The sequence below is a fragment of the Pseudophryne corroboree genome, chromosome 2, assembly GCF_028390025.1.
Source record: "Pseudophryne corroboree isolate aPseCor3 chromosome 2, aPseCor3.hap2, whole genome shotgun sequence".
In the NCBI taxonomy this organism is placed as follows: Eukaryota; Metazoa; Chordata; class Amphibia; order Anura; family Myobatrachidae; genus Pseudophryne; species Pseudophryne corroboree.
In genome coordinates this window covers 17,096,423-17,121,658 of record NC_086445.1, presented here as the reverse complement: position 1 = coordinate 17,121,658, position 25,236 = coordinate 17,096,423, and positions in this window count along the sequence as shown.

The window sequence follows — 25,236 nt, the reverse complement described above, 5'->3', positions numbered from 1 at the left end:
ATTCCCCTAACCCGGCTATCCTGCAGCACTGTCCTGTTACCACCATTTCACCTGCGCCCATTATATCTGCACTGACTGCACCTCTCACCCCATAGTCACACTGCTGCACCGCAGTCATCCCTCATTCCTCTAACCCTGCTATCCTGCAGCACTGTCCTGTTACCCCCCATTTCACCTGCACCCATTATATCTGCACTGACTGCACCTCTCACCCCATAGTCACACTGCTGCACCGCAATCATCCCTCATTCCCCTAACCTGGCTATCCTGCAGCACTGCCCTGTTACTCCCCATTCACCTACGCCCATTATATCTGTGCTGACTGCACCTCTCACCCCATAGTCACACTGCTGCACCGCAGTCATCCCTCATTCCTCTAACCCGGCTATCCTGCAGCACTGTCCTGTTACCCCCCATTTCACCTGCACCCATTATATCTGCACTGACTGCACCTCTCACCCCATAGTCACACTGCTGCACCGCAGTCATCCCTCATTCCCCTAACCCAGCTATCCTGCAGCACTGTCATGTTACCCCCATTTCACCTGCACCCATTATATCTGCACTGACTGCACCTCTCACCCCATAGTCACACTGCTGCACCGCAGTCATCCCTCATTCCCCTAACCCAGCTATCCTGCAGCACTGTCATGTTACCCCCATTTCACCTGCACCCATTATATCTGCACTGACTGCACCTCTCACCCCATAGTCACACTGCTGCACCACAGTCATTCCTCATTCCCCTAACCTGGCTATCCTGCAGCACTGCCCTGTTACTCCCCATTCACCTGCACCCATTATATCTGCGCTGACTGCACCTCTCACCCCATAGTCACACTGCTGCACCGCAGTCATCCCTCATTCCCCTAACCCGGCTATCCTGCAGCACTGTCCTGTTACTCCCCATTTCACCTGCACCCATTATATCTGTACTGACTGCACCTCTCACCCCATAGTCACACTGCTGGACCGCAGTCATCCCTCATTCTCCTAACCTGGCTATCCTGAGCACTGTCCTGTTACTCCCCATTTCACCTGCACCCATTATATCTGTGCCGACTGCACCTCTCACCCCATAGTCACACTGCTGCACCACAGTCATCCCTCATTCCCCTAACCCGGCTATCCGGCAGCACTGTCCTGTTACCCCCCATTTCACCTGCACCCATTATATCTGCACTGACTGCACCTCTCACCCCATAGTCACACTGCTGCACCGCAGTCATCCCTCATTCCCCTAACCCGGCTATCCTGCAGCACTGTCCTGTTACTCCCCATTTCACCTGCACCCATTATATCTGTACTGACTGCACCTCTCACCCCATAGTCACACTGCTGCACCGCAGTCATCCCTCATTCCCCTAACCCGGCTATCCTGCAGCACTGTCCTGTTACTCCCCATTTCACCTGCACCCATTATATCTGCACTGACTGCAAATCTCACCCCATAGTCACACTGCTGCACCGCAGTCATCCCTCATTCCCCTAACCCGGCTATCCTGCAGCACTGTCCTGTTACTCCCCATTTCACCTGCACCCATTATATCTGCACTGACTGCACCTCTCACCCCATAGTCACACTGCTGCACCACAGTCATCCCTCATTCCCCTAACCCGGCTATCCTGCTGCACTGTCCTGTTTCTCCCCATTTCACCTGCACCCATTATATCTGCACTGACTGCACCTCTCACCCCATAGTCACACTGCTGCACCGCAGTCATCCCTCATTCCCCTAACCCGGCTATCCTGCAGCACAGTCCTGTTACTCCCCATTTCACCAGCACCCATTATATCTGCACTGACTGCACCTCTCACCCCATAGTCACACTGCTGCACCACAGTCATCCCTCATTCCCCTAACCCGGCTATCCTGCAGCACTGCCCTGTTACTCCCCATTTCACCTGCACCCATTATATCTGTGCTGACTGCACCTCTCACCCCATAGTCACACTGCTGCACCACAGTCATTCCTCATTCCCCTAACCCGGCTATCCTGCAGCTCTGTCCTGTTACTCCCCATTTCACCTGCGCCCATTATATCTGCACTGACTGCACCTCTCACCCCATAGTCACACTGCTGCACCACAGTCATTCCTCATTCCCCTAACCTGGCTATCCTGCAGCACTGTCCTGTTACTCCCCATTTCACCTGCACCCATTATATCTGCACTGACTGCACCTCTCACCCCATAGTCACACTGCTGCACCGCAGTCATCCCTCATTTCCCTAACCCGGCTATCCTGCAGCACTGTCCTGTTACTCCCCATTTCACCTGCACCCATTATATCTGTGCCGACTGCAAAACTCACCCCATAGTCACACTGCTGCACCGCAGTCATCCCTCATTCCCCTAACCTGGCTATCCTGCAGCACTGTCCTGTTACTCCCCATTTCACATGCACCCATTATATCTGTGCCGTCTGCACCTCTCACCCCATAGTCACACTGCTGCACCGCAGTCATCCCTCATTCCCCTAACCTGGCTATCCTGCAGCACTGTCCTGTTACTCCCCATTTCACCTGCACCCATTATATCTGCACTGACTGCACCTCTCACCCCATAGTCACACTGCTGCACCGCAGTCATCCCTCATTCCCCTAACCCGGCTATCCTGCAGCACTGTCCTGTTACTCCCCATTTCACCTGCACCCATTATATCTGCACTGACTGCAAATCTCACCCCATAGTCACACTGCTGCACCGCAGTCATCCCTCATTCCCCTAACCTGGCTATCCTGCAGCACTGCCCTGTTACTCCCCATTTCACCTGCACCCATTATATCTGCACTGACTGCACCTCTCACCCCATAGTCACACTGCTGCACCGCAGTCATCCCTCATTCCCCTAACCTGGCTATCCTGCTGCACTGTCCTGTTACCCCCCATTTCACCTGCACCCATTATATCTGCACTGACTGCACCTCTCACCCCATAGTCACACTGCTGCACCGCAGTCATCCCTCATTCCTCTAACCTGGCTATCCTGCAGCACTGCCCTGTTACACCCCATTTCACCTGCACCCATTATATGTGCACTGACTGCACCTCTCACCCCATAGTCACACTGCTGCACCGCAATCATCCCTCATTCCCCTAACCCGACTATCCTGCAGCACTGTCCTGTTACTCCCCATTTCACCTGCACCCATTATATCTGCACTGACTGCACCTCTCACCCCATAGTCACACTGCTGCACCACAGTCATCCCTCATTCCCCTAACCCGGCTATCCTGCAGCACTGTCCTGTTACTCCCCATTTCACCTGCACCCATTATATCTGCACTGACTGCACCTCTCACCCCATAGTCACACTGCTGCACCGCAGTCATCCCTCATTCCCCTAACCTGGCTATCCTGCAGCACTGTCCTGTTACTCCCCATTCACCTGCGCCCATTATATCTGCACTGACTGCACCTCTCACCCCATAGTCACACTGCTGCACCACAGTCATCCCTCATTCCCCTAACCTGGCTATCCTGCAGCACTGTCCTGTTACTCCCCATTTCACCTGCACCCATTATATCTGCACTGACTGCACCTCTCACCCCATAGTCACACTGCTGCACTGCAGTCATCCCTCATTCTCCTAACCTGGCTATCCTGAAGCACTGTCATGTTACCCCCATTTCACCTGCACCCATTATATCTGCACTGACTGCACCTCTCACCCCATAGTCACACTGCTGCACCGCAATCATCCCTCATTCACCTAACCTGGCTATCCTGCAGCACTGCCCTGTTACTCCCCATTTCACCTACACCCATTATATCTGCACTGACTGCACCTCTCACCCCATAGTCACACTGCTGCACCACAGTCATCCCTCATTCCCCTAACCTGGCTATCCTGCAGCACTGTTCTGTTACTCCCCATTTCACCTGCACCCATTATATCTGCACTGACTGCACCTCTCACCCCATAGTCACACTGCTGCACCGCAGTCATCCCTCATTCCCCTAACCCGGCTATCCTGCAGCACTGTCCTGTTACCACCATTTCACCTGCGCCCATTATATCTGCACTGACTGCACCTCTCACCCCATAGTCACACTGCTGCACCGCAGTCATCCCTCATTCCTCTAACCCGGCTATCCTGCAGCACTGTCCTGTTACCCCCCATTTCACCTGCACCCATTATATCTGCACTGACTGCACCTCTCACCCCATAGTCACACTGCTGCACCGCAGTCATCCCTCATTCCCCTAACCCAGCTATCCTGCAGCACTGTCATGTTACCCCCATTTCACCTGCACCCATTATATCTGCACTGACTGCACCTCTCACCCCATAGTCACACTGCTGCACCGCAGTCATCCCTCATTCCCCTAACCCAGCTATCCTGCAGCACTGTCATGTTACCCCCATTTTACCTGCACCCATTATATCTGCACTGACTGCACCTCTCACCCCATAGTCACACTGCTGCACCACAGTCATTCCTCATTCCCCTAACCTGGCTATCCTGCAGCACTGCCCTGTTACTCCCCATTTCTCCTGCGCCCATTATATCTGAACTGACTGCACCTCTCACCCCATAGTCACACTGCTGGACCGCAGTCACCCCTCATTCCCCTAACCCAGCTATCCTGCAGCACTGCCCTGTTGCTCCCCATTTCACCTGCACCCATTATGTCTGCGCTGACTGCACCTCTCACCCCATAGTCACACTGCTGCACCGCAGTCATCCCTCATTCTCCTAACCTGGCTATCCTGCAGCACTGTCCTGTTACTCCCCATTTCACCTGCACCCATTATAGCAGCGCTGACTGCACCTCTCACCCCATAGTCACACTGCTGCAAGGAGGGGAAAAAAGAAACTGCTACGGGCTAGACATCATTTAAGAAGATTGTAAGTGGGGTACGCTCACCCATTGATATTCCAACTTTATTGATCTATTCAAATATGAATCACGGTTAAAAGATACCCTTATGTGCTTTATTGAACACTTGTTTAGTGTGAGTATGGTAAGCTGGTTCATCTTTCCGGCTATAATACGGATTGGTGTAATAGACTTCATTGTGGTCTATTAATTGAGCTGTTCTTCTCTTCATTATCCCTCACGGTGCGATATCGCTTGGGGAGAACTGGAAAGAAGTACGAGCCATCTTCCGCCCCGTTGGGAGAAGTTTGGACCCATAAAGAAACCTTTATGTGTGGAACCCCTTCCTTTGAGACGTGAGTACGGTACGAAACATCTCGTCAAATTACGAAGTCTCTAAACGACCAGCCATCTTGAACTTAGGACTTATCACACGATACCGTTCTTCCATTTCTTCTTTCTTTGAGGGACATTGGACCAACTCAGAGGAAAGTTATCCACACATTTGATTAAGAAAAGAAGGATTGGAGGAAGACTCTCTTTCAAGTACTGTCCTACTCCTAAAGGTTTAGAGACACTATATTGGACGTTGAAAGCTGTGCGCAGTTGAGGTAGTTCCCATTTTGTTTTGTTTAGGTCTATGTTCCATGGTGTTGAGTGACACCGGGTATTACGCAACTGCAGCCGCCTGAGCGCAGTGGTTTACTATTTCTGTTTTTCCTGTACAATTTCGATTCACTCGTTTAGTCGACCACAGCGGCTCTCACTAATATGTTTGCCCATAGAAATTTCCGCAAGGACAAGTATGAAGAATTATTCAACAATCAACGAGATTCTGTTGATCTGGTAGACGAGGATCTAGAAGGAATCATGTCTAAACTTGAAATAGCCTTACTTAAGGAAGGAAGGATCTGGTGGGAGATAATTTCACTAGAAAGATACTTAGCGGAAGAGATTATCCCCAGAGGCCTCAGAATAGACAAAATGCCGACCTTCTCCAACAGATCCCAAACCTTTGAGGAAGAATGGTTGAGGATTCTAGACACATGCTCCATGTCTCTTATGAGACTTATTATTCGAGAAAGAGGGAAAGAACTAAAAGAACTAGAGACTGTAATAGACTCTCTCAAATCTTCGGTGGAACCCTTTCAGGACCTACAGGATTTCAAAGAATTAGAGGGTGACATCATTAAGAAAATTGCAGATAACGAGAAAGAACTTATGCAAAAGAAGAAAAAGAAATACACTAGAGATCTGAATGATTATAAAGATGGAACCCAACATCAAATCACGAAAAAAGAAAAAAACTTCTTTGCAGGAAGGGAACCAAATAGGAGAAATCAAAGGGTCAGATTTAATCAAACAAACACTCCAACACATAGAGGAGAATCAGATATTGGAAGGAGAAAATCACCCAGCCATACAGAATGGAATAGACCCTCTGTGAGGAACGGAAGACGAAGGACATCCCATTGGGACTCCAGACCGGACAGAAGATCAGGAGATGAAGACTACACATACAGATACACCACTATGAGAGATAGAAATATAAACCGATTGGACCATAGGAATTGTGAAGAAGAGGAAAGGCCTTTTCGGTACCACAGAATGAGGAATTATAAGGATGGAGCTACCAGGAATGGGGGATGGAGGAGACCCCCTGGGAGGAATGTACCCTCCGTCTATGAAGAAGAGGAGGAGACTTTTTTAGATCGAACAAGAGGAATGAGAGAACGAAGATAACCTTAAGAAGAGGCCGCAGGGGATTGAATTCCTCCATTAAACATCAAAAACTACACAATAAAAATAGAAGAAAAAGAAGGAAGATAGGGACTCCAGTTGGAGAAGAAGAAAAACATGAACAGTTCACCAAAATATACAATCTCAGCAGTCATATACTTACAAAGGAGGAGGAAGATGTTCTCAAAAGAGGCCTAAAATATGCCCCATCAAGTAACCTGGATAGGTTTGAAGTATATATAGATCTCCAGCGTTTCATTAGGAAACTCACACTCAAAAAAATTTTCCACGATCAAGTACAAAAAGAAAAGGAAAACGAACAGGGGATTCCAAGGACGGCTTTCAAACCAAAGTCCATCTTTTATCCCACGTTCAAAAAAGGCTGCTACATTGAAAGCTTCGAAAGAATGGTGAGAAAAGAATTGGAAAGTACGGATTTTAAAAAGAAAATTCGGCACAACATGACCAAAAAGGAGAAAGAAGCTTTGAAGGGTTTAGAAGAGAATGAACTTATTGTCATCAAGCCTGCGGATAAGGGAGGCGCGGTGGTTATTCAAAACCTCGACGATTATAAGAAGGAGATTGAAAGGCAATTAGGGGATAGCAATACTTACAAGAGACTACGGAGTAATCCATCTGTAAATATCAGTAAACGGATGTCAGAACTCATTGATAAATATGTCCGGAAAAATATCATCACTGAAACAGAGAAAAAGTTTCTCATTATTCCTCATCCGTCAATTCCAGTCATTTACACTTTACCCAAAATTCATAAAGATCAGGAACACCCACCAGGAAGACCTATCGTGGCGGGAACTGATTCCATAACCTCAAATCTGTCTTTATATGTTGACCACGCATTACAACCATTAGTACAAAAAACTCCCTCCTACCTCAAGGACTCCACAGATGTCATTGTTGCATTGGAAACCATTGAATGGCAATCGGAATACCACTTAGTTACAGCGGATGTGACTTCCTTGTACACGGTGATTGAACACCAACATGGCATAGATGCCGTTACATCTTTTTTGGAGAAGGAGGAGATGGAGGGTGACTATCAAGCATTTATCGTAGAGAGCATAAGATTCATACTATCGAATAACTTTTTTTGGTACAATGATACGTATTATGTACAACAACATGGTACAGCCATGGGCACCAGGTTCGCCCCCAGTTACGCAAATTTGTTCATGGCACACTGGGAGGAAAATTATGTATTCAGTGGCCACGAATTTAGGGCGAACCTGGTGCTATGGAAAAGATACATCGACGACATCCTGTTTATTTGGAAAGGAGACTCCGAAAGCCTTAACTCCTTCTGTGGATATCTTAACAATAACTGCAAGAATATATTATTAACTTGTGAGATTAGTCAGGAATCGGTGCATTTCCTAGACTTATCAATATTCATTGAAGACAATCAACTCAATACACGCACATACATCAAACCTACAGACTGTAATTCCTACATCCCCTCTTCCAGTAATCACCATCCCAACTAGCTTACCTCCGTCCCGAAAAGTCAATTTCATAGACTACGGAAAAATTGTTCTAAAATGAATGATTATAAGGAACAAGGAAGGAATCTCATGAAACAGTTTGAGGGAAAAGGCTATGTCAGGACACAGTTAGAAGTCCCTTATCAGGAGTATGAAGACACCGAAAGAAACTTGATGTTGAAACCTAAGGAGCAGCAAGGAACCAAGAAAGAAGAGGACAAAAAGATAATGTTCATAACCAAATTTAGTAGTTAATACAAGGAGGTGGAACAAATTATTAGGAAAAACTGGGGCCTACTACTTCAAGACCCGATTATAAAGGAACACTTAACAGAAAAACCACGGTTCGTTTACCGGAAAGCGGATAATATTAGAAAAAAAGTAGTTAAAAGTGTAGTTGAAGCACCTAAACGACTTGGAATCGTCCGGTCAAAGGGATTCTACAGATGCGGCATGTGTCAGATGTGTAGGAACTGCAAAAGTAAAAACTCCACTATTATAGAATATACATCTTCATCCAACAAGAAAAACTTTGAGATCAAGGATTTCATTACCTGTGACAGCAAAAATGTTATATACTTGGTTCAATGCACTTGTAATAAACAGTATGTTGGAAGAACTACGCGAAAATTAAAGGAAAGGATGAGCATCTCAGAAACATCAAAAAAGGGGTGGAAACTCATGGAATCTCATCACATTTTAAAAAAGACCATATGTGTAAAACATCGGAAATTGCCTTTTTCTGTGGGATACAACTAGCCCCAAATAATTGGAGAAGTGCGAACATTGAAGAAAGATTGGCAAGGGTGGAAATGAGGGCCATTTTCAATCTGGGGACTCTACAACCCAGAGGTATGAACCTTGATTTTGAAATCAAATGGTTCCTATAATTGTGAATAAATGAATAACCTCCATCACTCATTCCCTTTCCCTTCCCCTGTCCTTCTCCTTCTCTAACCATCATTAATTTACTCCCCAGCCTTGCTCCTTATGTGTTTACTGGTATTTCATTACTTACCCACGGTATAACGTGAGGGGGATTAACATACTTACCATCCAGATCATCCATCCATCTTTTATATTTTAAGAATCTTTTTATCTGCTTATGTTATTTATTGTGTATTTATTGTAAAAAATCTATTTATTGTATTAACATGCATACCATATTATGATTAATTTGAGGAAACCATATTAGCTAATATGTATTATTTACCATCATAATTATGATTAGTAGATGATATAAGGATTCCTTACATCTGAATGACTTTTTTATATATGCGCTTCACTTATTAATTTGAGTAAACCATATCAGCAAATATGTATTATTTACCATCTTAATTATGATCAGTAGGTGATATAAGGATTCCTTACATTTTAATGACTTTTTTATCCCATATGCGCTCCACTGAGGTTAGTGGAACGCATCAGTATCTTAAATCCCCCCTCTTCCCCATTCCGGCTGCAGTAAAGATCGTATCGCATTAGAATGATGCTACTTCTGGTAGCGGTGCGTTCCACAGTGAGTGGGTGGAACGCACGCCGCACGCCGATTCCCACGTATGCGGCTGGCTACTTGCCACTTCATAATGACGTAACCTCCAGCGACAGTGCGTTCCACAAGGACATGGTGGAACGCACGCCGCACGTTCGCTCCCGGATGAGCGCACACTTCCGGCGGAAGCTGTGCGTTCCACCATCGGCAGGTGGAACGCACAGCGTTGCCTATTAGGGTTTATTAAGTTAATTAATGTGTCCCTGCTAATTTTAAGCACGATTTTAAAACGGTTAAGGGACGGTCTGTGTGTATACACCTGACTATATGTATTATCTTTGTCTGTTAACTATTTTTGAATGTAATATACACTGACCCCTCCCATATTGAGAGAACTTCCTGTTAAAGGGTATAAATAGATACCCAGTAGCCCTCCCTACACACCTTGAAAAAGACCTCCGGTCGAAACGCGTTGGTGTGAGGGCTACACACTACCTGCGGACCATCCAGATCACCATTATTAAGGTGAGGTAATCCGGATCTATCTCATCTTTCTGATTGTGCTAACATCTTCTGGATGGTCCACTAGGATTTTGGTCCTGTTTGTCTTATTTTTTAATATTGAAATAAAATCCTTTTTTATGTACCTCCATCTCTGATACATATTTTATTACACCGAGATTGGGAGTACTCAAGAGGGGAGTTCCACCTCCGTTGCAAGGAGGGGAAAAAAGAAACTGCTACGGGCTAGACATCATTTAAGAAGATTGTAAGTGGGGTACGCTCACCCATTGATATTCCAACTTTATTGATCTATTAAAATATGAATCACGGTTAAAAGATACCCTTATGTGCTTTATTGAACACTTGTTTAGTGTGAGTATGGTAAGCTGGTTCATCTTTCCGGCTATAATACGGATTGGTGTAATAGACTTCATTGTGGTCTATTAATTGAGCTGTTCTTCTCTTCATTATCCCTCACGGTGCGATATCGCTTGGGGAGAACTGGAAAGAAGTACGAGCCATCTTCACCCCGTTGGGAGAAGTTTGGACCCATAAAGAAACCTTTATGTGTGGAAACCCTTCCTTTGAGACGTGAGTACGGTACGAAACATCTCGTCAAATTACGAAGTCTCTAAACGACCAGCCATCTTGAACTTAGGACTTATCACACGATACCGTTCTTCCATTTCTTCTTTCTTTGAGGGACATTGGACCAACTCAGAGGGAAGTTATCCACACATTGGATTAAGAAAAGAAGGATTGGAGGAAGACTCTCTTTCAAGTACTGTCCTACTCCTAAAGGTTTAGAGACACTATATTGGACGTTGAAAGCTGTGCGCAGTTGAGGTAGTTCCCTTTTTGTTTTGTTTAGGTAATGTGAATAACGCATACTACTGTGCGGTGTAATGTGAATAATGGATACTACTGTGCGGTGTAATGTGAATAACGGATACTACTGTGTGGTGTAATGTGAATAACGGATTCTACTGTGCGGTTTAATGTGAATAATGGACACTACTGTGTGGTGTAATGTGAATAATGGACACAACTGTGTGGTGTAATGTGAATAACGGATACTACTGTGCGATGTAATGTGAATAACGGATACTACTGTGAGGTGTAATGTGAATAACAGATACTACTGTGTGGTGTAATGTGAATAACGGATACTACTGTGCAGTGTAATGTGAATAACGGATACTACTGTGTGGTGTAATGTGAATAACGGATACTACTGTGCGGTGTAATGTGAATAACGGATACTACTGTGTGGTGTAATATGAATAACGGATACTACTGTGCGGTGTAATGTGAATAACGGATACTACTGTGTGGTGTAATGTGAATAACGGACACTACTGTGTGGTGTAATGTGAATAACGGATACTACTGTGTGGTGTAATGTGAATAACGGACACTACTGTGTGGTGTAATGTGAATAACGGATACTACTGTGCGGTGTAATGTGAATAACGGATACTACTGTGCGGTGTAATGTGAATAACGCATACTACTGTGCGGTGTAATGTGAATAATGGATACTACTGTGCGGTTTAATGTGAATAACGGATACTACTGTGTGGTGTAATGTGAATAACGGATACTACTGTGTGGTGTAATATGAATAACGGATTCTACTGTGCGGTTTAATGTGAATAATGGACACTACTGTGTGGTGTAATGTGAATAATGGACACTACTGTGTGGTGTAATGTGAATAACGGACACTACTGTGTGGTGTAATGTGAATAACGGATACTACTGTGCGGTGTAATGTGAATAACGGACACTACTGTGTGGTGTAATGTGAATAACAGACACTACTGTGCGGTGTAATGTGAATAACGGATACTACTGTGCGGTGTAATGTGAATAACGGATACTACTGTGCGGTGTAATGTGAATAACGGATACTACTGTGTTGTGTAATGTGAATAACGGATACTACTGTGTGTAGTAATGTGAATAACGAACACTACTGTGTGGTGTAATGTAAATAACGGATACTACTGTGTGGAGTAATGTGAATAACGGATACTACTGTGCGGTGTAATATGAATAACGGAGACTACTGTGTTGTGTAAATGTGAGTAACGGACTCTACTGTGTGGTGTAAATGTGAGTAACGGACACTACTTTGCATTGTAATGTGAATAACGGACACTACTGTGTGGTGTAATGTGAATAACGGATACTGCTGTGCGGTGTAATGTGAATAATGGATACTACTGTGCGGTGTAATGTAAATAACGGAAACTACTGCGTGGTGTAATGTATGATACTACTGTGCGGTGTAATGTGAATAATGGACACTCCTGTGCGGTGTAATGTGAATAACGGATACTATTGTGTGGTGTAATATGAATAACGGATACTACTGTGTGGTGTAATGTGAATAACGGATACTATTGTGTGGTGTAATATGAATAACGGATACTACTGTGTGGTGTAATGTGAATAACGGATACTATTGTGTGGTGTAAATGTGAGTAACGGACTCTACTGTGCATTGTAATGTGAATAACGGACACTACTGTGCGGTGTAATGTGAATAACGGATACTACTGTGCGGTGTAATGTGAATAACGGATACTACTGTGTGGTGTAATGTGAAAAACGGATTCTACTGTGCGGTGTAATGTGAATAACGGATACTACTGTGCGATAGGGTGGTCTTCAGTATGCCGGCTGTCGGTATCCCGGCGCACAGTATACCGGCGCTGGAATCCCGACAGCCTACATACCAATACTTATTCTCCCTCATCGGGGTCCGCGACCCCACCCCCCGGAGTAAGAATAAAATAGCATGGTGCGGTATCGCGCCACCGTGCCCGCAGCGTGGCGAGCGCAGTGAGCCTGCAAGGGGCTCATTTGCGCTCGCTACACTGTCCATATGCCGGTGATCGGGCTCCCGGCACGCTGGTCGCCGGGAGCCCAACCACCGGCATACCATACTACACTCGTGCTGTGTAATGTGAATAACGGACGCTACTATGCGGGGTGATGTGAATAACTGGTACTGCTGAGCGGTGTAATGTGAATAACAGATACTACTGTGCGGTGTAATGTGAATAACGGACACTACTGTGTGGTGTAATGTGAATAACGGACACTACTGTGCGGTGTAATGTAAATAACGGAAACTACTGCGTGGTGTAATGTATGATACTACTGTGTAGTGTAAATGTGAGTAACGGACACTACTGTGCAGTGTAAATGTGAGTAACGGACACTACTGTCAAAGTCAGAAAAATGTCTCAATGCACGTTGCCATATTTGCACCGCACACTGGTCCGTGCTGCGCATGCGTACGCTCTCCCGTGGAAGCGCATACCCGCAATAGCGTGCACTCGCACGCGCAGTATGCGCATTTACGGTAGAGTTTATGTGATCGTAGCGTGCGACTCATTAGTTACAAATGTTCACAATTAATGTAGTTTATAGATCATGATCCCTTTGATAGTTTCTGTAAGTTTGGTTAAAGTATAATGTCCCAGAGCTGAGGAATCCCTCTTTGCATCGTACGAAGGGTTTAACAGGAATCATACTGCAGTGTTTGATACCCATCGGAAGAGTATTTAATTAGCAATATTCCGGTGTTGGTTTGGAGCGTATTAATCGCTCGTGCGAATAGTTATGGACATAAGAAGTTTATGTCCATTTCTATGATTTGCACATACTCAGGTATGCGGCGGGAAACCCAGTTTCCCACCCACCTGAGCTGTTGGAAATCGTCACAGCCCACCTGTATGAATCACCCTATGACCTTTTGTTATGATGCAGGGCCGAATTCCTTCGGCCAATGGACAATGGGATTGTAGGACCAGGAGATTGCATTGTGTGTGGAGCATAAATAGGCAGGCCGACCACATCCAGCTCTCACTCTCTCATCAACGGTTATCTGCTGATAATCGGGAGCTGGATATCGAGGCGCTGGCGATCATACCCTTTGTGCGTAAGTTCTCTCCATAATCATTGTCTTTCTGCGAGCCAATCTCTCTCTCTCTCTCTCTATCTCTCTCTCTCCTCTTTTTCTCTTAAATACCTTATAGTATTATAGTATTGTATCGTATTGCATTTAGGTCAGTGTAGTATTGTCTTTTTGTATTTATTGTTTAGTTCTGTGGTTAGGAAGTCTCTGTTATATTGTAGTGTATCATATGTACTGTTATCCCCTTTTACAAGTATATTAGACATAATACAGTTAATAGGCCTTGGAAACCTAAACCAGTATCTGTGTATTTCCTATAGTGATAAGTGTTCATTTGAGCGTCGGTGACGCTCATGCAGCTTTGTAGATAGTCAGGTTCCACAAGGTTGCACTTACACCCTGTACTCACATTAAGGTATTCAGTGTATTTCATCGGTATAAGGTTTAACATAAAGGTATAGTGTTGTGAGCGTCTGCATCGCTGGTGACCTCCTCGTGGTCTCTAGCGTACGCTACGTTACAGCGAATCTTTCCCCTAGACATAACCAATAACGTGTCCTGTGATCACTGGGCCGTGAGCGAACGTGACGCTTGAGCGTCTCGCCTACGGCCGAGCGATCGTTACGCAAATAGCGTATCATTACGGTATTTCTTAAATAAACAGCGTACAGTGTTCTTAGCTTCATAAGGGTTGTTTATACGACAAGGAATTTAGAATTGTCAATTGCGGGCTCGTCCGGTCCTTTTCACATCTGCACTAGGTAGATCAGCAGACATTATCCCTCCAGCAAAGGGTGGGAGGTTGTCTCATAGTGCTGGCGGGATAAGCGTCTGCTTCGCTTAGGTAAAGAGTGCTGAAGGAATCCGGTAACCGGAAGTAAGAACAAAACGCTTGTGTCTTTTAAAACTGTTTATTTTTCTTTTGTCTTGCGTACGCATACATTTATCTGCATTTCTGTTTCATTTTCGTATATCACTATTCCTGTTTGCCAATTTTTTATAGTTGATAGAAAGTGCTAAAAAAGAGATTTGCTGTTATTTTAGAGGTAATAGTTAAAGTATAGAACAAACACACGGTTTGTCTGAGATACAAGGCAGGCAGTGTGGATTGCGGTAGATGATCAGGGATCACCTACATTGATAAATAAATATTGTGTTACGGTGGATCCTTTGCATTGCGTACACGTGTCGCTAACAAAGACTAGCGTACGCAATCCAAAAGGCAGACGCACGCAGCGTTCATTACGCAACGTAGCGTCTGGTTACGCCCACGTAGCCCAAGTCACGAAAAGTTGAATTAGCGCAAAGCGATAATTAGCGCAAAAGCGATAAGTAACGCACAGCGGTAAATAACGCAAATCTATTTTTTGGAAAATCTGAAATTTAGTTTAACAGATCCTGCTCCTAATTGGTAACACTTTTGGCCTGAAGACAATTTCTGCGCAGAAATAGATATAGAAACAAAGTGTACATGTGTTGAGTGAGTGTGTTTTGTATACAAAAGTTTATATAACTTTAAGGTGGAACCAAAAGGAAAGTCGGGTACTCGTTAAGGAACATACGTGTAAGTGACATATACGGTGGCCAGGGAGGCATCCCTGGTTAAATAATATTTGAGCATTAGAGTATAGCGGACCATAAGGTAACAAGACCAGGAGGTCATAAGGAACAAGACCAGGAGGTCGTAAGGTAAAAGGTCCGCTATAAAAGTCCAGTGGCACAACGCCTGGGGTGTTGGTGCAGAACCCATATAGGCCATAAGCTCTGGTTGAAGGAATCGCGGCCGGAAACATCGATTCCATTGGTCTTTCAGTACATGACAAATAGTGCTCGTGTACTGAACGATTGGACCACACGTAATTGTGTGCAGTAGTTAGTAATCTGACCTAAATACCATTAGAGTAAAGTGGTCACAAACGCTATTTGTACATTCTGACGTGATTTGTGTAATTTTTTATTTTTGGAAGGGAAGTTCGCTGGTCACTCAGGAACTATCTAACAACCCCAACTTTACTGGAAAGAGTAAGTGTCCTGCGGGTAACCCTCATATGTTCCAGTAAACTGAAGGTTCCATAGGGGCCCTGTATCGAGTACGCTGGCATCATAACGGTGTTTACAGGTCGTATTGGTCGAGGTGGGCGAGTGAGTGGGGTACTCGGTAAACCGCCACCGCCGGCCTACTGTGGAGTAATTTGGTTGTCTGAAAAGGCTTGCTGAAAACCTTGATACAGAAAATCCAAGGAGGATTAAGCAACACCTACAGACGATGGGGGCCAGTTGCTCAGGTAGGGGGCGATCAACCCAGGTTCAGGTTGATTCAGAGAACCGACCAGTCGGGTCGGCAAGATACATCATGTGTGAAAAATACGGTAGTCACACAGAGGTTTTATGTGATGAATGGGAGAGAATGACTGTACAAGACAGGGACAAGTTCCCAAGAATAGGTAGCTTCAGTCCAGAGGTGTTACAAAATTTAAGGAGGAGGATATGTCTCGTAAAATCAGCAAAGAGACGAATTCAGCATCATGATTATTTACAGTTATGGCACCAGGAAGGTGAGATACAGAGAGGTTTGGCTCTGGCGGCGGGATCTGGGGCAGTCAGGAAGTTGATTGCCACAGCTCCTCCCCCACCATACATTGCAGGAGAGAAGTTGATTGCGGAGAGAAACGCACTGGGTTGTAAAACACAAACTCTTAGTAACACTGTAAATGTTAATGATGTTAACCAAATAACTCATGCAAGTATTAACCCGTGCAAGATGTACCCTGTTTTGAACCTTCCTCAGGAGTGTGATCAAGAAGACGATTCAGCAACAATTTCAGCTCTCTCTCTTGCAGCCACCATAGCAGAGACCACAGTAGGCACAGCGACACCCACGAGATTAGTGAAAGCCCCTAGCGGAGGGATAGGTGAGGTCGTGTCAACGGGTAAGTACGGCACCATGCACTACACTGAAACAATTGTACCACAACAAGCTGTAGAATCTACACAGGAAGAGGCTGTTAGAATTGCTCCTGTAAGGGTAATAGCAGTTCCCAATGGAAAAACAGATGTGTCTGGAGCCACTCCCATAAGGAACATTGCCATGTACACTCCATTTTCCAGAATGGAATTAAGAACAATAGTGTCGGAATTTCCTGACCCCAGGAAGGATTTAGTTGCTAGCCAAAAATACATCAGGGATTTAGGTAACACGGTAGAACCCAACAACAAGGATTGGCAGATACTGCTAAGAGCTTGTTTACCTTCCAATGTTGATGCAACTCAGTTTTTAGCTGATTGTGCATTGGATAAAGATGTACCGCTTACAGACGTGTACAACAAGGATAATGTAAAAAGGATAAATTTACAGCTAAAAGAGTATTTCCCAGCCGTTGTTAAATGGAATAAAATATTTTCCATTAAGCAAAAGGAGTCCGAAACGGCAATAGAATATTTTCACCGGGCACTATTAGAAATGGCAAAGTACACTGGTATAGAAGACATTAAGACCAACCCAAACCATCGAGAAGTAGCAGTATCTGTACTGATGGATGGTTTGAAAGAAACATTAAAAGCTAGGGTACAGACCACGCAGCCATGTTGGCGAGGTCTGTCAGTGTCCACCTTGAGAGAGGCTGCTATTGATCACGACAGAAATATCACTAGGCACAGGGAGTCGCAAAGTGATAAGTTGATGTCCGTAAGTATACAGGCGCTGACCACAAGGCAGCCTGCGTATGTACCACCGAATCCTGTGGGTAAGGCAAGTGTAATAACATGTTTTTCTTGTAACAAACCAGGACATTTTGCACGAGACTGTAGAGTAAGAAATGTACAAAGATCTTTTCAACCCCCTAGACAACAACACCACACACGACATTGGGAGCAGGGTCCACAGAGGCGGAGTTTTGAGCCACATACAGGGGAAACAAAAAGATATCCCCCACACAGAGATTGGCATGCCTCTGGTAGTTCCCAGCTAACTCCCTCACAAGTAGTTGCTGCCAGCGGGATTCAGGGAGGTCAGCATACCCAATAGGGGTGTGGCCATACCTGTAATCTGCAACCAGTTAAATTGATTGCCAGTCTTGGAAGCGAACCAGAGATTGCAATCAATGTAGCCGGTAAAACTTTAAACTTTCTTGTAGACACAGGGGCGGCCAAGTCAGTGATCAATTCGACAGTGGGCATGAGAACCACTGGTAGGACAGTTCCAGCCATAGGAGTAACAGGAGTAGTCCAGCACTACCCTGTTAGCAAACCAGCCGAGATTACAATAGGGCCTTTGCATACCAAGCATTCCTTTTTGCTGGCTGCATCGGCACCGACCAATCTCCTGGGAAGAGACTTACTATGTAAAATGGGTTGCGTCATTTATTGTACTCCTGAAGGTGTATTCTTGGACATCCCTGAGAATCACGCTCAGGAAGTACGAGACATGTTAGACTCCCCATCAAAATTAATGTCACATTCCATTATGACAAATAGGAATCCATCCCAAGTAGAAGAGATGACATCTCAGATACCAGAGTCGCTTTGGACAAAAGATGGACAGGACACTGGATTAATGGCAAATGTAGCTCCAGTAGTTGTACAAGTAAAAGATGGTAGGATAGCTCCAAAAATCCCACAGTATCCTCTGAAGCCAGAGGTGGAGTTAGGAGTTTTCCCGGTAATAGAGCGCTTGCTACAACAGGGCATTCTAGTAAGAACGTCCAGCACAGCAAATAGTCCCATCTTCCCTGTTAAAAAGAGTGGGGGGAGGGGTTACAGGCTAGTGCAGGATCTAAGGGGGATTAACAAAATAGTTGAGAGTCAGTTCCCCGTAGTGCCTAATCCAGCTGTCATCCTAATGCAAATTCCTCCCACTGCCAAATTTTTCACTGTTATTGACCTCTGCTCCGCTTTCTTTTCGGTACCTCTGCACCCTGACAGCCAATATTTGTTTGCATTCACATACAGAGGAGTCCAATATACGTGGACTCGGTTACCCCAAGGTTTCATAGATAGTCCAAGTATATTTTCTCAGGCTTTGCATGATTGTTTACAGTCTTTCCAACCGGAAAGTGGATCAGTGTTGATACAGTACGTGGATGATCTACTGCTGTGTTCTGATTCATTGGAGGCATCCCTGAAGGATACGAAACAGCTCCTGTTTCATCTTTCAGACACAGGTCACAAGGTCTCCAAAGACAAGTTGCAATTATGCCAAGCTAAGGTAAAATACTTGGGACACTGTCTAACACAAGGACTGAGACACCTGACCGCTGATAGAATCCAAGCCATTAGAGACATGACACTGCCACAAACCCAGCAACAGATCAGGACGTTTTTAGGAATGTGTGGGTATTGCCGTAATTGGATCCCAGGGTTTTCCATATTGGCGCTACCTTTGCAGGAAATGGTCTCTTCAAACAAACCTGATCGGATTTCGCATACAGACGAATCCGAAACAGCATTTGAGAGACTCAAACAGTGCCTAACGCAGGCACCAGCATTAGGTATGCCAGACTATGGGAAACCCTTTGAACTATACGGAACAGAAAGTGCTGGGTGCGCAGCAGGGGTACTAACACAAAAACACGGTGATGCCAGCAGGCCAATTGCATACTACAGCGCGCAGCTAGACACGGTAGCGCGATCCCTCCCCACATGCTTGCGTAGCGTTGCAGCGATAGCATTGCTAGTGACGAAAAGCGAAGATGTCGTGCTAGGCCACAACCTCACAATCCATACACCACATGCGGTATCAGCCTTATTGAATTCTGCCCAAACCAGACATGTCTCATCAGCAAGGTTTACGAGATGGGAATTGGCATTAATGGCCCCCGTAAACATCACCATAAGGAGATGCAGTGCATTAAACCCTGCAACATTTCTCCCAGGTGTGCCTGGACAGGCACAAAGGGTGGGAGGTGAGAGTGATGGGGAAGGAGGATTTAATGCAAAGGAAGATACACATGATTGTATGGAATATTTGACCCAAAATTTTTCCGCAAGGCCTGACATCAGTGACAATCCACTAGAAGATGCAGAACTCACGTTCTACACGGACGGTAGTTGTCACAGACAGTCAGACTCGGGAGACTTGTGTACTGGATACGCAGTCGTAGATGACCAAGACACCATAGAAGCGGAACCGCTAGGCCCACCTCACTCAGCCCAGGTTGCTGAACTGGTCGCCCTAACCAGAGCATGTGAATTGGCTAAGGGTAAGTCTGCCAATATCTACACCGATTCTAGATACGCGTTCGGGGTAGTCCATGATTTCGGAGCGCTATGGCGTCTCAGAAATTTCATGACGGCAGCTGGTACACCGATAGCGCATGCAGCTCACATAAAAAGGCTTCTAACAGCGATACAGGAACCCGACAGAGTGGCTGTTATCAAATGTAAAGCACATACATATAGTCAAGACCCAGTATCCCTTGGTAACAGCCGAGCAGACGAAGCTGCAAAGCTTGCAGCTGCTACCCCCATACGGACAGACACCACACAACTGATGGTATTTAATACCATCAACACACAAAAGTTGTGTGAAATGCAGAATTTGTGTTCCACTCAGGAGAAGGCAGTCTGGAAGGCAAAGGGATATGGCCAGGAGTCCTCAGGGCTCTGGACGGATGGACATGGTAAACCAGTGGCCCCCAGGGCATACCTTCCGTGTCTGGCTGAAGCAGCTCACGGGCTGACTCATCTAGGCAAGGAGGGGATGTGCAAGTTGGTAAGAGCATACTGGTGCGCCCCAGGATTCTCCTCTCATGCTAGTAAAAGAGCAATGTCATGCCTTACCTGTCTGAGAAAGAATATTGGAAAAGCAATACCAACAGAACCATCCCATATCCCACCTGCCGGCGGCCCTTTCCAAGTAATACAAATTGACTTCATTCAATTACCCCCATGTCGAAATTTGAAATATGTACTTGTTTGTATAGATGTTTTCTCGAATTGGGTTGAAGCTTTTCCAGCAGCTACAAATACCGCTATGTTTACAGCTAAGAAAATTGTGCAGGAATTTGTATGTAGATATGGTATCCCTAGAATCATTGAAAGTGATAGGGGTACCCATTTTACAGGTGATGTCTTTCAAGGAATGTGTAAGTTGATGGGAATTGATAGTAAGCTGCACACTCCGTACCGTCCACAGGCGAGTGCGAAGGTCGAAAGAGTGAACAGCACTATTAAAAATAAATTGAGTAAAGTAATGGCAGAGACAGGATTGACGTGGCCAGAAGCTTTACCCATTGTTTTGTATAGCATCAGAACCACTCCCAGGTCCCCTCTTAATCTGTCTCCTTTTGAAATTCTGTTTGGTCGACAACCGCATGTCATAATTAACCCTCAGGATGATTTGAAATGTAACAATGAAGTAACTGTAAAGTACTTAATTAATATGAGTAAGCAGTTGAGGAATCAAAATGATAATCTGAAGTTGGTGATTCCTGATTTACCAGATAGTAATTGTCATGACATTGAACCTGGGGATTATGTAATGATACGAAATTTTCTACGCTCAGGTTGTCTTATTGATAGATGGGAAGGACCATACCAGGTCTTATTGACTAGCACCACAGCATTGAAGGTTGCTGAGAGAGAGACTTGGGTCCATTCATCCCACTGCAAGAAGGTTGCTGATCCAGAGAAGTCCCGTGATAAGGAACAGACGGTAGAGGTTGTATCACTAGAGTGTCTGTTCCAGGAGGACTGAGGCGGCACCTGAGCCTTGAAGACCGAAAGCAGCTGTCGACTCCCCTCTCCCTTTTATTGTTTTCTCCACTTCCCATCCCCTCTCCTTTAAAATTTCTTTTTCCCCCTTCTCATTCTTCTCTATTTCCTCCTCAAAGATGGACTTGCCCCAAGAGACTGTGGTCCGGATTTTGATGTTAACCATGATGTTGACCAGAGCAGTCTGTTCCGGCGAGAGTACCATAGAGGTCGAAAGAGGTTCTGGAATGGGTTCCGATTATGATGATGTAGGCGTAGTTTTCCAAGATCAACCAAACCAACAAGCAAAGGCGAGTATCAGAAAACGATCCGATAGAAGAAATTGTGATGGATTGTTAGCTGAGGAAAATTGTATCTGTAGGCTATGTGATAATCTGGTTGAAGATGGATGCATAAAGAAATGCCAATCTAGTTTTAATATCCATATGGACCGGCATCCATTGAGTGACTATCACTCTCTAGTGGGTAGCGTGTTAAACCAAACAGATTGTTGGGTATGCTCTCAAGTACCTCAGGGTCACAGTAAATCAGGGCTAGTACCATTTCCTTTAACGTTAGGGGAGGTACTTGAGCTAAGTGGTGGGAGACCGGTGGACCGGAGGTTTAACATCTCCAGCCCTCCTAGTTTGAAGCTCCACCAATACCATGTGGATAGGTCCCTCATATGTTTTAACATCTCCAATCCCAGAAAACCGGGAAATTGGGAAGTGTCATGGAGCAACCTTACCATGACCTTTTCACACAGAGCAGATAGAATGCCTACAGATACAGAGCTCGTACGCCACATAGCCAGTAGAGGAAAATCTTTCCGGTATCGATATACCTTAGGAAATAGGATTACTAAAGTTGGAGAGGTATCACCAGGATACTGTGCACATATCGTACAAACCGATACGTGCATTAGGCAGATGGAAGAATTAGGGTCAGGAGATTTCACCTGGAAGGTTTGTAACATGGTCATGTCCTTCTCCGTCCCTTATGTTCTCCCCCGATGATGCATATTTCATATGCGGGAGAAAGGCGTACAAGTGGCTTGCCCCAAACTCTGAAGGATTGTGTTATATTGGAAAAGTATTGCCTGAAGTAATGACTGTTACACATGACAAAATGAAGGACATACACCGTGGTGCCCAAACTCCTTATACTCACACTCACTACGAGCACCTTGTTAAAAGACAACTGTCAGAAAGGTTAGAGCATCCGGCCTCTGATCTTATCCATGAATCCACCGGGATTCAGGTTCTGGTAGCGTTAGATTTCACTCGCACCGCTCGAGGTGTGATGAATTATAGATACATTTCCGCACTCGCCAATTTGTTAGATAATATCACTGAAATGTATGATGACACGTTTAGATACACTGGAAGAGAACTTCAAGCTTACAAAACAGAACTAGTTCAGCATAGGATGGTTCTTAATTATCTTACAGCAGTAACAGGCGGATATTGTGTTACATTGGCAACACAGTACGGCATAAAGTGTTGCACGTATATCACAAATAGCACCGAGGATCCGGTAGAGGTCATAGACCAAAAGATGGACGATATTCTGCAATTAAAGTGGGAATTTCGTCGAAAACACAATCTCACCCTTGCTGCTGTAGGTAATGAGCTGACTGGTTGGGTGTCATGGTTGAACCCGCGAAATTGGTTCTCCGGTTTAGGAGGACTGGGCTCAAGGAGTCATAATGGATGTTGGAAAGTTTCTCCTATGTATTTTGGGTGTCGTTATATCGTTTGGATTGATATTTAGATGCGGGCAGGCTTTAATAAGGTGCAAACAAAGTACAAAAGTGATGAGCTTGAGGAGTGAGGAAACTGTAATTAACCTGGATTTGATTTATGACCCAATGCTAGAAACCATGACGTAATGATGTAATGAGTATACGGTCCGCCTTTCACCCATTTCTATGTTTTCCTCCGAGGTACAAAGACCCACGTAGACGAAGGATTTGATGAGCCAAGGGGCCGACAACGGAAAGATGGAAAGAAGAAGAGCAGACGACCTGATAAACAAGATTTTGATGGACAATGCCATGGGTACCCCAGTTTCCCTAGGAACTTTAAAATCACGCTAGCCCAACATTTTTTGTAAATCCATGGACGTTGTATGCTTTACTCACAATTTATGAGCAAAAGCACAAAGAAGAAGACTCCAATCAACCGACACCAATCAAGACCCCAATCGACGAACGTACATTAACCTGACATAGAATATCATTGCATTTTTCGTAAGTGTTCTTTATCTTCATCTCTGCAACCCTCAGGTAATAACACACATAGTCGATAGGGAATACAGGCACAGATAGCAGCAACCACATACCCCCCCCCCAATTCATGTATCATCAACTAAAATGTGCATCCCCATTGTGTTACAACCACAGCCGAAATGAGCTCGGTAGAGTTTGACAGCCCATCCACAGACCTGTACCACAGGATAAGAAGGAATTCAAATGTATACTTCGCAATACCTCGAAGCTTGATTTACCACACGTACGGCACGATGATACATGACCCTCCAAACATGGACTCATACACACATGCTTCTACTTTCTCACTAGGTCATACCCTTTTCACACCTACTCCTCTCTTCTTCCTTACCCCACCATGGAAATCAATTAACCCCTGACTTACATTTTTCTCCTTAAATGTTTTGTGGCAGTTATTATTGACTGCCAAAGGGTGGACTGTCAAAGTCAGAAAAATGTCTCAATGCACGTTGCCATATTTGCACCGCACACTGGTCCGTGCTGCGCATGCGTACGCTCTCCCGTGGAAGCGCATACCCCGCAATAGCGTGCACTCGCACGCGCAGTATGCGCATTTACGGTAGAGTTTATGTGATCGTAGCGTGCGACTCATTAGTTACAAATGTTCACAATTAATGTAGTTTATAGATCATGATCCCTTTGATAGTTTCTGTAAGTTTGGTTAAAGTATAATGTCCCAGAGCTGAGGAATCCCTCTTTGCATCGTACGAAGGGTTTAACAGGAATCATACTGCAGTGTTTGATACCCATCGGAAGAGTATTTAATTAGCAATATTCCGGTGTTGGTTTGGAGCGTATTAATCGCTCGTGCGAATAGTTATGGACATAAGAAGTTTATGTCCATTTCTATGATTTGCACATACTCAGGTATGCGGCGGGAAACCCAGTTTCCCACCCACCTGAGCTGTTGGAAATCGTCACAGCCCACCTGTATGAATCACCCTATGACCTTTTGTTATGATGCAGGGCCGAATTCCTTCGGCCAATGGACAATGGGATTGTAGGACCAGGAGATTGCATTGTGTGTGGAGCATAAATAGGCAGGCCGACCACATCCAGCTCTCACTCTCTCATCAACGGTTATCTGCTGATAATCGGGAGCTGGATATCGAGGCGCTGGCGATCATACCCTTTGTGCGTAAGTTCTCTCCATAATCATTGTCTTTCTGCGAGCCAATCTCTCTCTCTCTCTCTCTATCTCTCTCTCTCCTCTTTTTCTCTTAAATACCTTATAGTATTATAGTATTGTATCGTATT